Here is a 16,935-nt window from a genome sequence, read left to right on the forward strand (position 1 = left end):
TCATAAAGCAGTTCAGGCAGAACATCAATCTTTGATATATGGTAAATCATTGTATCAATTACTATGTACTGTAACTAAAAACAATACAGTAACAACAGAAATAAAAATTTCAATCTTTTCCCTAATTCAAATAAGAATTAAATTAAGGAGGATTCAAATGAGATGAATTCTGAGGTAAATTCATGCAGCTATTATCTAACTAATGTATTACAACCTACTTAATAATCCCAGGAATTGCTTATTTATAAATGGAAATATCATCATAAACTGCATTTGCTTTTTAAAATGTATTATTTTATTTTATTTATTATTTCTTTTTAAAATTTATTAATTTTTATGTTTATTTTTATGAGATTTTAATTTCCATTTTTTCTTCCTCCCTCCTGTTCTCCTCTCCCCTTCCCCACCCCCCCCATGATGGCAATCAATCTGATAGTGGTTGTACATATATAATCATATTAAACCTATTTCCACATTAGTCATGTTGTGAAAGAATTGGAACAAAAAGGGAAAACCATGAGAAAGAGAAAAGAACAACAAAAAAGTGAAAATAGTATGCTTCAATTTGCATTCAGACTTTATTGTTCTTTCTCTGAATGTGCATATATTTTCCATCAGGAGTCTTTTGGAATTGCTAAAGACAGTTCTCACATGCCTCAGTGCATCCCTTGGTGTGACATTGTATATTATCATTGGATATTAATGTTCATAATAATCACCAATATCATCAAGGCAGAGAAATGTATAAGACATTCTAGAAAAGTTTCTATACAAAATGATTAAAACTTTAATGTCAATAAGATCCGAACACTACAATATGGCATAGGACAATAAAAGACACTTAGTTGATAAAAGTGCTGAAAAAAAGTAGGAATATAAGATGCTATCAGTGAATTATATGATGAAAGAAACCATGATTTGGCCATGTGGTAAGAGTGAAGAATGACAGGTGAACCCAACAGCTAGAAGTTCCATGATACCCTCAAGACAATCAGAAGAAAAGACAAAATTCTCCACCATATTGGGTGTATTCCTCTTGCCTGGATTTTTAATGGTTCATGGATAAGATTCTTATAGAATTAGCAGGCATGAATGGGTGGCAATCTGCATCACTAAAGAGATTGCAAATATATATAAGATCCCAGATCCCTCTAATTATTTGGGTACCACATAACTAAAAGAAATGTGATTTAGCCCTAGTGAAAATCAAACTACAAGCAGAAAGATTCTGTTTCTTCTCTGCTTTTCAAGAAATTTGTTTTGGAAAAGGGAAATGTGTTTGTTGCAGGAAAAATTTGCATACTATAAGCCTCCATGTATTTCTGTATATGTGTATGTATGTATGTCTGGCATACGTGTGTGTGTATACCAAATAAACCTTTCATATATAAGGTCATCTTTAGAAGCTACTTACCAGACTACTAATTAAATGTGTTTTTAATCATTATAATTCAACTTCTTCTTAGTAAGGTTCGTGTTTCAACATGAATGAAGCTAAACGAAAGTCCTTTTACTACAATCTACTCCATAAGCTAATTGTAGTTACTCAGCAGCTCCCAGAGACAGGACCTGGAAGTTGGCAGGTATCAGACTCCTAGACAATTTCACTTTCTTTAACAGGAATTTCCCCAGGGAGTCCGACTGAAAAGGAAAACAGACCCTCTGTGGTATGTCCATTAATGCAGACAAGCTTCAAAACTAGCAATAATAAAAAATTTATTAAGCATTTTGATTGCTATGTAACTGATGTATTTGTTTCCCTCACCACCACCTTCCACTGAAATCTGAGATTACATGCTGATTTTGTGAAGGTTGAAGAACCAGAAAGTATTCTTACTTTTAATTTCTCAAAATTCTCATATTAAACTAAGCTGATGGTAAAAAAAACATTTAAAACTCTACAGTTAGAATATTTAAGACTTGAATTGAATACTCTGTTCCTTAAATCATGTAAAGGATGTCAAAGAGATCACCAGCTGAAGTATGATTGAGAATGGCATTCCATCTTTCAGTTTGAACACCGAATAAGAATCAATGCTAGTTACTCAGAGAATTAATTCTTTCGAGTTGATTCTATGAGCAAGCATGGAAGTGGATGCCCAAGCAGCTGCCTGCTGGAGTTATTTGATAGTATCAAGACTGAGTATAAAAGAAAATCATCAGCTGAGCACATTTGTTTTGTTGGCTTGGACCCAGTTCTGCAACCCCAAGCCAATGTTAAGAAATTTCCATTGAACTGTGTTTACCTATTTGTTCTGTATTTCCTCAGTGCCTCTACTTCCTCAGTATGTTAGCAGATCTGTGTGAGAAAGTAAATTTGCAATTCTAAAAACATTCCCTTCTGGGACTTTTTATTAGGTCACATGAGGAAAGGAAGTATTTAGAGCAAGAAGCAATTAGAGAGACAAGAGCCTGCTTTTTCCTTCCACTCTGGTCTACCTCATTGTAGAAATGTCAGAAGCAAATTTCCAGATTTAAAAAAAAAAATGAAAGAGAAGAAAAAAAATCCTTTTTTTTTTTTTAAACCAGAGTGAACAAAAAGTATTTCTTTTCAGAATCTAAAAAACTACACTGATGAATGTAAGTGCTTCCAGCACTAACTGGTCTTTCCAGTCTGATATGTGAGTATAGCTGTACTTGAGCCTCTTGATTGAAGCAGTAAACAGATAACTGGGGATTCTAAAAATCCCTCCAGGATCATGACAAGATTGTCAGCAAAGTTCCACAGAAGTATTTTTTTCCTTTTCTTTACACGTATTTATACTCAAAAAATTGGAACGTAGTAAGCAATTTCAAATATAATTGGAACCTGTACAATGTGTAAAACGAAGGGATTATTTTAAAATAACCTTTTCTGTATATCTAAGTTCCTAAATTCTTCCAATAAAAAGATAATGCCTATAACTAAATAATTGTCTTCCATTTGACAGAGACCCAGCCAGAGAGATTAATTGAATGATTTGCCCATTATGTAATCCAAATAGAAATTTAACAAACGTGATTCTCTTTAAAAAACAAACAAAAACTCCAGGCCTCTGCCTACTATACCACATATTTCTTTCTAATGCCACATTATTATTTTGAGAATTTTGGGGGTATAATTTTATTCTTTCTTTCCTCATTCTCTCCCTTCCCTCTCATGAAGAAGTCAGGGGGCATACAGTATACAGATGATAAAGACAACACTATTAGTTCATTCAACACATTTATTATACATTTTATATATGTAACATATAAATATACACACACGGTATGTGAGAGACAGAGAGACAGAGAGACAGAGAGAAACAGAGAGAGAGAAAGGAGGGAGCATCCACTATATGGCACATACACTCTGAGGAAGAAAAAGAAGAAAAGTGATCTTATCATCCACAAGGGAGAAAGGGCATGCACAACTGGCTATAATAAAATGTGACATATTATAATGTTAAAAGAGAAGTAGAGACAACATGCTTTGGAATATAGAGGAGGCAAGAGCAATTTCTTCCACCAAGCCATCCCCTCCTCCCTTATATCATTGTAATTGGAGGAAACCCAGGGGTTCCAAAAGTTATGTCAGTATAGTGAAAAATTTTCCAAGTCCTTTGAAGCTTTTCTTTAGAGAAAGATTGATTCTACCAATTGAGGACAAAGCCAGTTATATACATGGCTCAAAATTAGTACACTGATCACTAGTCATGAATTCTTGGGTCACAGGAGCTTTGAAATAGTCATTGTGAAGATAGCAAACCTGAATTGTAGTCAGGCTGAAGGAGTAAAAACAATGTTACCAGTCATAACTGCAAGGGAGTAAAAACTATAATCTCACTCTTCTTAAAGTAATAATTTGGTGAGGAAGGCAATGTGGTATACTAAATTCGGTGCTGGATTTAAATTTAGGAATGTTTGGTTTCAAATCCCATGCCTGAAATTTACTAGCTATAATACCATAGGCAAGCACTAAATGTCTCTGATATTCAAGCTAGTTTTCTAAAATTTCATTCAGTCATAGTCAGAAGTAAACACTGTCTTGATCCATTTACTTTGGATAGTTTCAAAAACTGTAAGTAGTTGTTGGCTCTGAATTTTATATAATTAAATAAAAAGAGAAAACTATTGACAAAGCTTCTATCCCAAACATTAAAATTTTAAGATATTTTATGCTGCTTTGATATCAGTGATAAAATATTCAATTGTATAACATGAGTTTTACAAATAGTCCATCATCTGTTATCTTTGCATGCATTTTTGCTTACTAAAAGCATTTCTAACAATTGAGCTGTTGCTACCATTCTTCAAAGGAGAAAATTGAATGCTGGTCATTTATGAATTATATGATAGAAAACTTGTTTAACACTTTCATTTCTCTCTCTTCTCTGTCTCTGACTGTTTCTCTTCTATCCTGTCTTCTCCTCTTCTCTTTTCTTTCCCTCTGTCTGTCCCTCTCTCTCCTCCTCTTCCCCAGCTCTCTGTAGGTGTGTTTGCCTCTTCTCTCTGTAAATCTATATAATTACTAATTAAGATTTGTTTACTTGTTTTATTTTTTTCTGACAACTCATAGCCTCTGTATCTCTGTTCCAAATCTATTGATTTATAACACTCCATGTTTTGCCTTGATACATACATTAATGAGCATATCCATGTTCAGGCACCAAAAAACAAAAACAAAAACAAACAAACAAACAAAAAAAAAAACAAAAAACAAGATAAGTAGTGAGGAATAATACTTTAAAATGAGCTCTATACATTCATATTTAAAATTCTTAATCTCCAATCTCTTCAAAATAAAAGATACTATTAGAATTGGAAGTAGATAGGCTGTAGGTAACAAAAGAGTGGATCTATGGTTAGAAAAGATAGCATAAAAGCTAAACAAAAGAGACATAAAAGAGAGAAAACTGAAGATAGATGAAATTAGAGCTTTGGATATTTGAATGATAACAGGAAGACAATTTCTTTTGGCTAAAGGAATTCTTAACTTTTTGAAGGCTATGGGCCCCTTTGGAAGTCAGGGCCAGAATATAGATTCCCTTCTCAAAATAATGTTCTTAAATGCATACATATCCATTGGAAAATAATTTTGATGAAATAAATATACAATTTTCTCCATTCATATTCGTAGATTCCTAGAAATTTATTAATTCATTTTCTTTGGGTTCTGCACACCTCAGTTTAAGAACTTATTCATTATTTATTTGTTTCTTTTTAATTTAAGGGACCTAAATGGCTGGGGAATCAAACATTGACATAATTTCAAAGACAAATATTCCAATCAACACTATATGTCCAGGTGTATGAGTCTTTTTACATTAAATTCTTATTTTTCTCAATTACATGTAACCAAAAATGTTTAACTTTTTTTTTTTTTTTGAGTTCCAAATTCTCTCTCATAGACATTTAGGAAAGTTCATAATATCTTTATCATGATCTGGGATGTCAGGCAGGATAGATGGAGAGGTAAATGGGATATGTGAGCAAATGAATACATAGTTTGGAGAGCTGGGGGAGAGAAGGCATGAGATAAGAAGTGGCTAAAGCTAAAATCTGGCTGAACTGGAGGTTGTAAAAATTGATCAGTGAAGTCCATCAATAGCAAATTTTATCTTATGCTTTTCTATGGTTCAAATTTTAATCCAATTATTTCGACTCCCCTTCAGACTGATTTTTGTAGGGAGAAAAGTAGCATAAAATCCCTATCACAGACTTCACTATACTTTATCTGAATGTGTTTATTTATTGCTTAAGACTAATAAATTATGGCCATTAACAATTTTATCTAATCTATCAGCCTGTGGTTCAAAATAAAAATAGGAAAACTCTTCCATTACAGGTGAGACATCTCTGGTTTTACTACATGGCAAAAGCCAAGCAAATTGGGTAATTTCTGAGAATATTCCAGAGTATACCCACATGATTACCTTATCTTTAGAGAGGGTAGTAACAAGCAGATGAATCAGTAATGGAAAAGATTGAAAATTGATGTTGTGCTCTTGGTTGCACCTGGAAGGAAGGATGCACCTGGAGGTACATCATATTATCATACTCTATATAGCCATAAATGTTTGAGATCATATATACAGGTTTGAAAAAGAGTGTGACAAAGTTGAGTAAAGGTAGGAAAAGGGTGAGGTAAAGGAACAAGTTATGTATTCTTATTGTTACAGTTGATTATCCGAGGGCATCTGTGATCTCCCTGATACATGTAATACCTCCAGTGGTTCAGATTGCATCACTCTCAGTGAATGTTCAACATTCTATACAACTCTTGTCTGTGTTTCCCTATAAATCCAAAATAGAGGCTTCACCAAATGGCATGAGAGTTTTCTTCTGGTTCTTTGGACATTAAGTAAATATGAAAGTAGCTGGCTGGTCTGTCAGTTACCTTTTATTCTTATTATATGATTAAATCTGGCTTTTTGTTTCTGATCCTACATTTCTCTGAGAACACCCTAGTTTGAGATAATTCATTTTCTCTAGTTATGGGACCATTCTGTCCTTGGACAAGGATCTACATTTAAAATACCAATAGCTAATCAATCAATCAACTGCTTTCTAAGTATCAGGTCCTGAACTGTTTTTATTGATATAAATAAAAAAAATCAGTTCTTCCCTCAAGGAGATTAAATTGTAATGTGAGAAACATTTACATATATAGGCATATACAAGATACATACAAAGTAGATGAAAGGTAATCCTAAAGGTAAAAGCATCAATAGTTAGAAAGACTAGCAAAGGCTTCCTTTAGAAGCTGATAAAGGTTTAAAGGAAGCCAGATAATCTAAGAGGCAAAGGTGACAAGGAAGAACATTCCAGGCAATATAGGCAGAGAGAGCAAAGACATAAAGATGAAAGATGAAGAATTCTGTCATCCTTAGAACCTGTTACTCCTATACTCCACCATTATGCTACTATGAGTGTAGATTGAGAAGGCAGGAATGCAAGATGAGGGACCATTTTGTATATTGCTGGTTTTTGTCATGGTTTATCAAAGTCAAATAATTCATCAGTGGTTCTCAGAAAGCACAGTCCATTGCCGAGCCCGTATTTTTGGTGTCATGATTTTCATAATATGTAAACCTTCATTCTTTTATTTTTTTTTTCATGTTTTCAAAATGTCCCCATTTGGTTCTTTCTCCCTGGGAAGTGATCAGTCTCAAGGAACCAAGCAGCTATATTAACAATAGCAGCAACTAAATTAATATTCCAACAAGGAAGGGTTCCTGTGGTGACTGCCTTCTACTTTGGAAGAAAAGCTTAATGGACTACTCTCAGATATGTGACTAAGTGCTGCAGTATTGTATATTTTCTGCTTAGACATGAGATTCAAATGAGCTTTGTCAACATCTTAAAGGGTTTTTTTTTTGCATTTATACTACAAAGCTGTGAATTCCTGCTTCACAGAAAAAAGGCAAAGGAGGAAACCTTGAAAGACTTTTTGTCCATAATGATAGTTTACATAATGCAGATGAGTAAACATAAAGAAACCTTAGCTATGGTTCTTCAAGAATTTTATTCCCAGACTCTGCTTGCATCTGGCAAAGAAGCATGCTGTTATGCAAAAGGCAATTTGACATAATAGAAGGAGCTCTGGATTAAGGAGTCTGGTAACTGAGTAATAACCATAGATCTTACTCTTTTTTACTGTGTTGGCAAATAATTGTTTATTTTTATGTCATATGTAGGTTGCCTCATTCATTTATCAATGGATCAATAAATAATCACTTATTAAGCCCCTGGCACTATGCAAGACACCATAGATAACAGAAACCAAAATGAGATAGTCTCTGCCTTTAAGGAGTTTGTATTCTATTAGGTTCTTCTAATCATACCTATTTTCCAGGAAAGAAAACTAAGACTTAAAATTTGAATGTCTTGGTTCAAGATCATATACATGGTTCCATGTTAAGGTATATGGATTTAAACCTGAGCCTTTTAAATTCAAATCTGAGATTTTAATATGAGTGAATGGTAATGTGTTCATTAAGGACAATAATAATTGACATTTAAATAAGTGCTTTATTATACTGTAATTGTAAATACTTGGCACTTGATAATATTTCATGTGACCTTAATAACACTCCAGTAAGGCTACCACCATAAACATTATTATTCTTATATTACAGATGATAAAACTGAGGTTCAAAGTGGTTAACTGATGACTTGTTTGTGGTCATGCTGCTAATGTGTGTTAAGTGATCAAATTTGAACAATGGGCCCTCCTGATTCTAAAAGGCCATATTTCATTCTACTATATCATATCTCTAAAATCCTTTAGCTAATGGAAATGTAATTTATTTAGAGAGAAAGTTTACCTGTGTATTCATCAGAAGAAAAAAGTGACATAACAAGCCTAAAGATTATTCACATGTATGATGACAGCGCTAGCACCCCAGACACCCCAGAATCAGCTGGAGTCAGGATAAGCAAAAGTCCTTGGTCTTTATTCTTGGTCTTTAGATGCAGGATTGAACAGGATGGAAACAGAATCTCTGTGACCACCTTCTCCCTCATCTACTGCCAAGAGAGACTCTGGCCAGTCTTACTCCACCCCTTAGTCCCTCCTACAATCCTCTGTATACACTCATCCTTGAGCCAGCACAGGATAGTGGGAAGGATCATTTTCCAAGCATATGCCCATAGAGTATTGTCCAATCGGTAGTTAGCCTCAAGTGCTCGGCAGTCCTGATCTCAGTGCACTGACTCAATAGTTTCAGCCCTTTATACCACATGCATGTCTTCTATATTGTTCTAGCACATTGAGTTCAGATATTTTGGCTGGATTACCAGACCAAAAAAACCTTACATTTTTGATATATATGAAAAATATATAAGCCAAATGGAAAGCTCTCCTAATGAATTTGTAACTGTAAGTGACAAGGTGCTTTTCAATCCAAGTCTTTCTTACCAGAAAATATGTTTTGCATAGATACTAACCTCAAGCTACAAGATGAAACCAAATAACTCATGCTCATGCAGAGAATGTTAATGGTTGAGTTTATTTGTTGGTATAGAATGATAATTTTTGACCTTCTCAGTTGGCATTATAGCTACTCTTTTAATTTGGGGGCATTTATGTCAGAATTCTGGTGGATGAAGAGTTCTGGTTCATTTACTTTGGTATTTGTGAGTATTTTCTGGGAATAAGGATGCTAAGGAAAAGTATGATCAGGCAAACTTTTTTGTTCTTATTTTCAAAGCTAGGAAAATGGAACAAGTAAAAGACAGTTAAAATCCTACTTTCTGCAGAAATCTTTCCCAGTCTCTTAATTCTGGTACCTTCCCCTTACTGCTTATTTCTAGTTTATATATAGAGAGAGTATATGTAATATATATTTCAGTATACAATGTGTTTCCAGTACATACATATATATATAGATATAGATCGGTATAGATATGGAAACCTTTGTATATCTTTTTTGTATATAATTATTTGCATGCTGTCTCTTCTATTAAACAGTCATCTTTCCTCTTATTTTGTATTCCCAGTGCTTAGCATATTGCCTGGTACACAGTATGGTACTTAAATAAATGTTTATGATGGACTGACTCATTCTCTATATAATAAGAGAAACAACCATGTTAGACATTTGGTAATTTCAAAAAAGTGATGTTTTCTCCTTCAGTAAGCACTCTTTCAAATTCTTTCTCCTGGAATACTAGTATACAAATTCATCTTCACAGAAAGCAGAAGATATTCACATATATGTCATTGCCAGAATTGATTTTTTTAAAAATCACCATATATAATGATGTTAATGTTTTAGGTAAAACAAAAATATTTAATGTATGAGAAATTATCTGAGCTGTAAAAATAAACATCTGTACACTTTTAATGTGTAAATCTATCAGTAGTAATCGTAAGTGTTTTGCCTCTCCTTCCTAAGTCCATTTTTCTATTACTTATGAAAAGAATCTTTCCATATTTAGAATTTTTAATGACCAATTATGTGATTTGTGATACTTTTCTATTTAATGGTAGATTAAACTATTACATACCTCTGTTTCAGCTGAAAGTCACAGGAGACCTTGGCTCAGATTAATGGTATCTAAAAGAAAACATAAAAAAAAACCTATTAATTTAATTAGTTGAATGAAATATATAGAGAATCTATGGATAATATTTAGCACATGATAAGGAAGAGCCATACAATTTCTGAAACTACATTATCAACTTTTTAGTTTTGTTAAAGTGCCTCTGACAGGGGTACTCCCTATATTCCAATCATTTCATATTATCAGTCTCAGAGGTATGCTTAATCTTTCACTTTTCACCAATTCCCTTATCTAGCCAATGGCCAAGTGGCGTGCATTCTATCGCCACATCTCTTACATCCATCTTCTTCTCATCATCCCTAGGTCAACTGCCTTAAGTAAATAAGTTAAGCTCTTATTACCTTCCATCTGGACTATTGCAACAGCTTATTTTCTTTCTCCCCTCCCTCCCTTACCTTCCATCGAACTATCAACACTCTCTTCCTATATCACAAATCTGACCATATTGCAACCCTAATTGAAGAATCTTTGATAGCGTAATAGCATTAGTTCTAGAACAAACTACAAACTCAATTTAAAATTTAAAACACTTTTGAACTCAGTTGTAGACTGAGCTATTTCACATTACAGCTATTTCACATAACTCCTCTTCACTCTATGTTCTAGTCAAAATGGTCAACTTGTTCTTTGAACTCAAGATTACATTTCCTATACCTGTGTTTCTACATGCCTATTCCCCATGCCTAATATACATTTCTTTTCTCAAGGGCTAATTCAAGGAAAGCCTCCTGTTTGAAGTCTTTCTTGACTTCCCCTGAACTTCCCCTGAAATTTTCTTGTACTCACAGCTATATCAATGTTTCATTTCTCCAATGAAATGTAAGCTCATTGAGGATAAGGATTTTGTCATTCCTTCTTTGTAGTCTAAGCAGGTAGCTATATGGCACAATGGATAGAGCACTGAACATAGAGTAAGGAAGATCTAGGCTCAAATTCAGGCTCATTTGTTTACTGTGTAAGCCTGACCAGTGCAGTGTCTGGCATATAATAAGCATTATGTAAATGCTTATGGCCTTCTACCATAAGGCATTGAAAAATGCTCGCTGAATGCTGAGTGGGAAAAAAAAAAAAAAAACCTTTTGCTAGGAAATAATTGATTCGTTTACAAAGTTAAAATGTCACAAAGAATTACAAAGTACTAAGGGAATTTGGAAGTCATCCAGACCAATTATTAATTTACAGATGAGAAAACTGAGTCCCCTGTCAAGTTAACATGTTTTCTTAAGCTTTCAGAGTAAGTCAATGATAAAAGAAAAACCCAGAGTTCTTGAATCCCAAACAAATGCTTTTTTTTTCCACTGAAGTTTATACTCATCCAGCAACTGTAGAACTTTAGAACTTCATGCTCATATTCTTTCCAAACTTCATTTGGAAATCTAGAGTCTATACCTAAAATTAGATTTGTTTGATTTTTCAAACCTTTTCATATATGTATGTAAGTAATGATTTTTAAATGAAATCAGTCCTAACACTTAGTTTTAGCATGCCAGTCAAGAGATGTGTTCTTAGTAATTCTGTATTTAGTAGATTAGCATTTCTTTTGAATGAAGTTTTAACTTAAAAAAATTAAAACTAGAAGATGTCTGAATCTTTAATCAGAGCACATTTATAGGCTTTTTTTGGGGGGGGGTATTTTTTCACACTAATATTGAACCTGAGATGGTCAGTGTTTAATTTGGATGGATACATCTGTTTTACTAAAACTAAAGTCAGATATCAATTTCTTTCATGAAAATCTAAGAAAACTATTAATCTCCACTAGCATCTTGCAGTTTAACACAGATCACTAAATTTTACTGAGGGGTTCGGTAAAGTAAAATGAGACATTCATTTACTCTTCCTACATATGCTCATATCTACACACACACACACACACACACACACACATATACACTCTACTTGTTATGGAAGTTAGGCATGCTCTTCGCTTGTTAACAGACAAAGGCAACACACAAGTATCACTGAGAGTTTTAATTGTGATAAGGAAAAAAAAGTGTAATTACAAGAAATCACCAATTTAAAAAGATTGCATTGGTCATTCTGATATTTGGAATTTGAAATCTATTAGCTAGTATGAAAAAGTAAGTCATTAAAATGATGCCTAAGTTCCAAGGCTAACTCACAAAAGTCTTTTCTTTTTTAAACCAAAACATGGTTAAAATAATGTATGTTTTCAATGAAAAACAAAAGAAAGTGATATATTCTGTGAGTCTACTGTTGGAAGTGGTTCTGAATATCTAAATTCACTTTGAACTTAAATGATCTTTCTTTTCCATTACACAGGTATATCATAAATATAAATTTACATTTAACAGCTATCAGTACTGTCCCTTCAAATGAAATAAAGTAAAGGAGGAGAAAAGGGAAAAGAGATAGCAGAGAAACAGGGGATAAGAGACAGAAAACATGTTTCCCTGAAGCAACCAGTATTAATTGTGAAAAAGAGAAGATCATAGATTGAGATTAATGAAGTGTGTACATGTAAAGAAGAAATTGGATGTAATTAAGTAAATGATGAGTAATGAAGGGCAGAGGAAAAAAGAAGGAAAGGGAGGAAAAGAGGAAAGGGAGAGAGAAAAATAAAGAGGAACAGAGAGAGCCAGAGAGACTAAAACAGACAGACAGACAGACAAAAACAAAGAGAGACAGAGAGAGAAAGAGAGAGATTGAGCAGAAACCAGAAAGATATATTGAGAGAGGTCTATCTATAGTTATGCATATCACTATTCATTTGTACATGTGTGTATGAATATTCTTCCCTACAATGGACTGGGGCAGAAATGAAAGGAAAAGATGCTGGGTCATACAGCTTCTTGAATTAGCTAGCAAATGATGGCTCATTGCAGAATAGCTTGCTTGCTATCCAGATCTTGCAAAAACATGAGAAATAGGCAATGTGCAATCAGGTGATTATACATCTAAGACTTGTACTACTTTTCCCTCTCCTTTCCTGGTAAGCAAATTAACCAAGAGAGTATAGCAATTCTCCCTCTGAAACACCTAAATATCTTCATCTGAGTTGTGGTGAATTATCACCTAGGATAATTTGAACAATAGTACATAGTTGTCCCCAAGAGATCCATTATGGCCCAACTGGAGGGGAATGAAGCAGAATGTTCCCAGTTCCTAGATAAATTTTTATGAGACTAAAAAAAAAATTATCAGGTACAGCATGAAGATGGAAGTTCCCCAAATTATATTCTCTTGTCTGACTCTATGTGACAAGCAAAAATGACCTGCAGAAAGTTTTTTAGAATATTTCTTTCTGAAATGGTAATATGGCTACCCTTGAAAAAGAATAATTTTCCCAGGCTGAATGGTATGGGGTATGAAGAATTACCTTTGCAAAAAGAATCACACACAAAAGGAAACATTGGTTGCCATTTATTGGTAGTTTCAGGAGTAGTAAAAAGGAGGTGATAAAATTGATCAATGATGGACAAAAACATCTGGGAAAGAACACTGGGAAATGAATGTAAACTGTTTGCATTTTTGTTTCTTCCCGGGTTATTTCTACCTTCTGTATCTAAGATATACTGAGACATATTTAACATGTATAGGACTGCTTGCCATCTGGGGGAGGGGGTGGAGAGAGGGAGGGGAAAAACTGGAACAGAAGTGAGTGCAAGGGATAATGTTGTAAAAAAAATTACCTTGGCATGGGTTCTGTCAATAAAAAATTATTAAAAAAAAGAAAGAAGTAAAAAGAAAAAAAGAGGTGATAATAACATTTGCTATGAATTACATAGAACAACATAAAGAGCTACAAATAAGAGCAAGGCTGCTACATGTCAACTACCCATAACTAAAATGAACTAATAGAGGAGCCCTCTATTGAGCATTTGTGAGATTCAATCTATTTTGAGAACCCTACATAATCAGGATTATATGGCAATGTGATATAATGGAATAAACTTGGGTATATAGTAAAAAATTGAGTACAAGTCTTAGCTATACCACTTGCTACCTGTATGACCTTAGGCAAATTCAATTTTATTTCAAACCTTCCATGGCATCCTTTCCCTCCCTTCTCAACTGAGTTCCCTACACTTAATCTCATATTTCTCTGTTATTCCCTACTGTCTCCTCTTGCAATCCAGGCTATGATTAAGAGGTTGCCAAAGCCAGTCCCTCTTCACATTCTCCTTTAATCCTATCTCCTCCCATATTCTCCAAAAAATCACCTCCACTATTGTCTCTCTCATATCTAATTTTCAATACTTTTTTATATGCTATTTTCTTCCCAGTTGCCTACTAAATCTTCACTATTTTTAAAACAAGAATGTTCACTAGACCCTAGTATCCTTGCCAGTTATATCTCTTCTCTCAGCTAAACACCTTAAAAAATATATACATTTCCTCCATTTCCCCCCCAACATTTCTCTCTACTTTGACAAAAAAGGATTTATTTTCTCCAAAGTTGCCAATAATTTATTTGCAAACACTAATGGCCTTTTCTCAGTTCTTCACCTGTCTGTGATATGTGGCATTGCTGTCTACAAGCTATTTCTGGATATTCTCTTCCCTTTTGGCTTTTTTAGCACATAACTATCTCTTGGATCTTTTTCTACCCATTTGAGCATTGGTCTTCTTTGCTGAATCATTATTCACATTACACTCATTAACTGTGGATTTATCCCACAGCTCTATCTTGGGTTCTCTTCTCCTTTCTATTTATTATCTTTACTTGGTATTCTCATTAACTGCGAGAGATTCAATTATCACGTCTATATAGTTTTTTTCCACATCTATATCCAGGCTTAGTTTGTCTCCTGACCTCCAACCATGAATCATCATTTGTCTTTAGAACGATTGTTCAGATTGAAAGCCATCTTAAAATGAACATCTTTGAAACAGACCTCATTGTCTTTACCTCCAAACTTAATCCTTCTCTGAATTTTTATCTCTCTGTCCACCGTGCCACTATCCTTCCAGTCACTCAGCCTCATAATTATAGTGTCAACCTTAACTCCCTCTTTATGTACTGCTTCTCCCACATAGCCAACCAACTGCCAAATCTTATAATTTGATTCTCTTTTGTATATTTCCTCTCCTCTCTTTTCACATACCTAAAGTTCTAGTTCAGTCACTTATCACCGCTCCATCTAGATCATTAAAAGAGCTTCCTACTTGAGCTCTTGGCATTAAATCTTTCTTCACTGCAATCCATCCTCCAAATAGCTCCTACTGTTATTTCCTAAAGGGTTGGTCTGTTCACATCATTCTTTTAAATAAATTCAGTGGCTTCCTATTGCCTCAAGGATAAAATATAATCTTCTCTGCTAGACATTTAATGCTCATTACAAATTTGTACTGTCTTAAATTTTCAGTCTTTTTATATATTATTTTCTTCCACATATTCTATGATTCAACTATACTGGCCAGTTTTCTCTTCCTTGTGTACAACACAGCATCTCTTGTCACATTAGCACTGGCAATTGTCCAGCCTAGAGTAATCTACCCTCATTTTAGCCTCTTTGTTCAAGACTCAGCTAAAGTGTTGCTTTATATGGATGGCCTTTCCTCATTCCCCAGATTCTTTTCTTTTCCCCTCTTAGGTTACATTATTTCTTTTATGTACTTATTTGTGTATATGCTGTTTGCCCTGTTATGATTTAAAACCTTTGATTTGACTCTTCCAACTCTCCAGACCTTTCCATCTTGTCCCATACAGTTATCTTTTCTCCTCTCCAGTTTTCCAATGCTCTTTTACCTGCTGTCTTACCCCCATTAGAAGGTAAGCTCCTAGAGGATGGAGACTGCCTTTCTTTGTACTTGTGCTTATATTCCTGGCACTTGTTTTTTGTCCTTTGTTCTCGTAGAGGAAGCATGACATCAGGGAGGTGATGCCATAACATGCAAGTGAAATGGATTTAAGTGAGGGAGGACTTCCTCCCTTTTCCTTCTAGAGCTATCTGGAACCAGTGGAAAGATATAGCTCACGATACTGGAGATGGCTCTGCATGCAATGAAAATCTTGGCCTTTTTAAGGTCAGGTCTTCAATAAGTTTCAGTTTGACTGAAGCAACATCCATTTAGTAATTAAGGCCAAGAATGGCCTCTTTTACCTAGACAAAAAATAATGAAAGAGAAAGAAAAGAAGGAAGAGAGAAAAAAAGAAGAAAGAAAGAAACAAAGAAAGCAAGGAAGGAAGGAAGAAAGAAAGAAAGAAAAAGGAAGAAGGAAAGAAAAAAAGAGGAAGAAGGAAAGAAAAGGAAAGGGAAGGGAAAGGAAAGGAAGAAAAAAAATCTAAATAAATAAATATATCTGGCAGGGGAAGACACTCAGGATTTCTGGCTAAAAAAGAAGTGATTGCTATTTTCTTGGCACTTACAGTGTCTGGCACATACGAAGCACTTAATAGATATTTTATCTAATCTATATAGATCTCAGTGCCTCAGTCATTAAAATATGTGACTTGAACTAAATGACCCCTAGGGTCCCTTCCAATTTTGATGCTATGCTCCCAAGAGTCTCAAAGGGCTAAATAAGTAAATGTCAACTATCACTATTACCTAAAGTCTTCTGGCATAGTCCAAGTAGCTTTTTTATTTTATTTTTACATGTTACATAACCATACAAAATTTTAAAAGTGCATTAAAAAGAAATTAAACTTGTCATGAGTATAAGTTCCATGACAACTAGCTAGATAGTGGAGAAGAATGAATAGGGAGTCATTAGAGATATGCTTCCTTTTGGCTTTATCAAATAAAAAGAAGCCAGGCAACATGTTTCCATATTATGATGATAATAAGAAATGTCCATTTTTGGTGCTTCTTCCATTTATCAAAGATCATTATTAGAAAATAAATTCTAAAGGGAAAAAAAGATGATATCTTTCTCCTTTAGTGAAATCAAAAGCCCCTGGTAGTTGTATTACTTTTCTTTTATTTTAGAAGGTGC

The 16,935-nt window shown here is 34.1% G+C and overlaps 1 protein-coding gene across 21 annotated transcripts in view; it reads right to left on the reverse strand.

Moving 5' to 3' along the window:
* MAP2 (microtubule associated protein 2) overlaps positions 1-16,935 on the reverse strand; it is a 350,338-nt gene that overhangs the window by 254,355 nt on the left and 79,048 nt on the right. For all 21 annotated transcript variants that reach the window (XM_051983642.1, XM_051983645.1, XM_051983661.1 and 18 more), the window contains exon 2: positions 9,976-10,025. The gene's annotated coding sequence lies outside the window, so the exon portion shown is untranslated. The remainder of the gene's footprint in view (positions 1-9,975; positions 10,026-16,935) is intronic.

Source organism: Antechinus flavipes, chromosome 3 (assembly GCF_016432865.1).
Source record: "Antechinus flavipes isolate AdamAnt ecotype Samford, QLD, Australia chromosome 3, AdamAnt_v2, whole genome shotgun sequence".
Classification (NCBI taxonomy): Eukaryota; Metazoa; Chordata; class Mammalia; order Dasyuromorphia; family Dasyuridae; genus Antechinus; species Antechinus flavipes.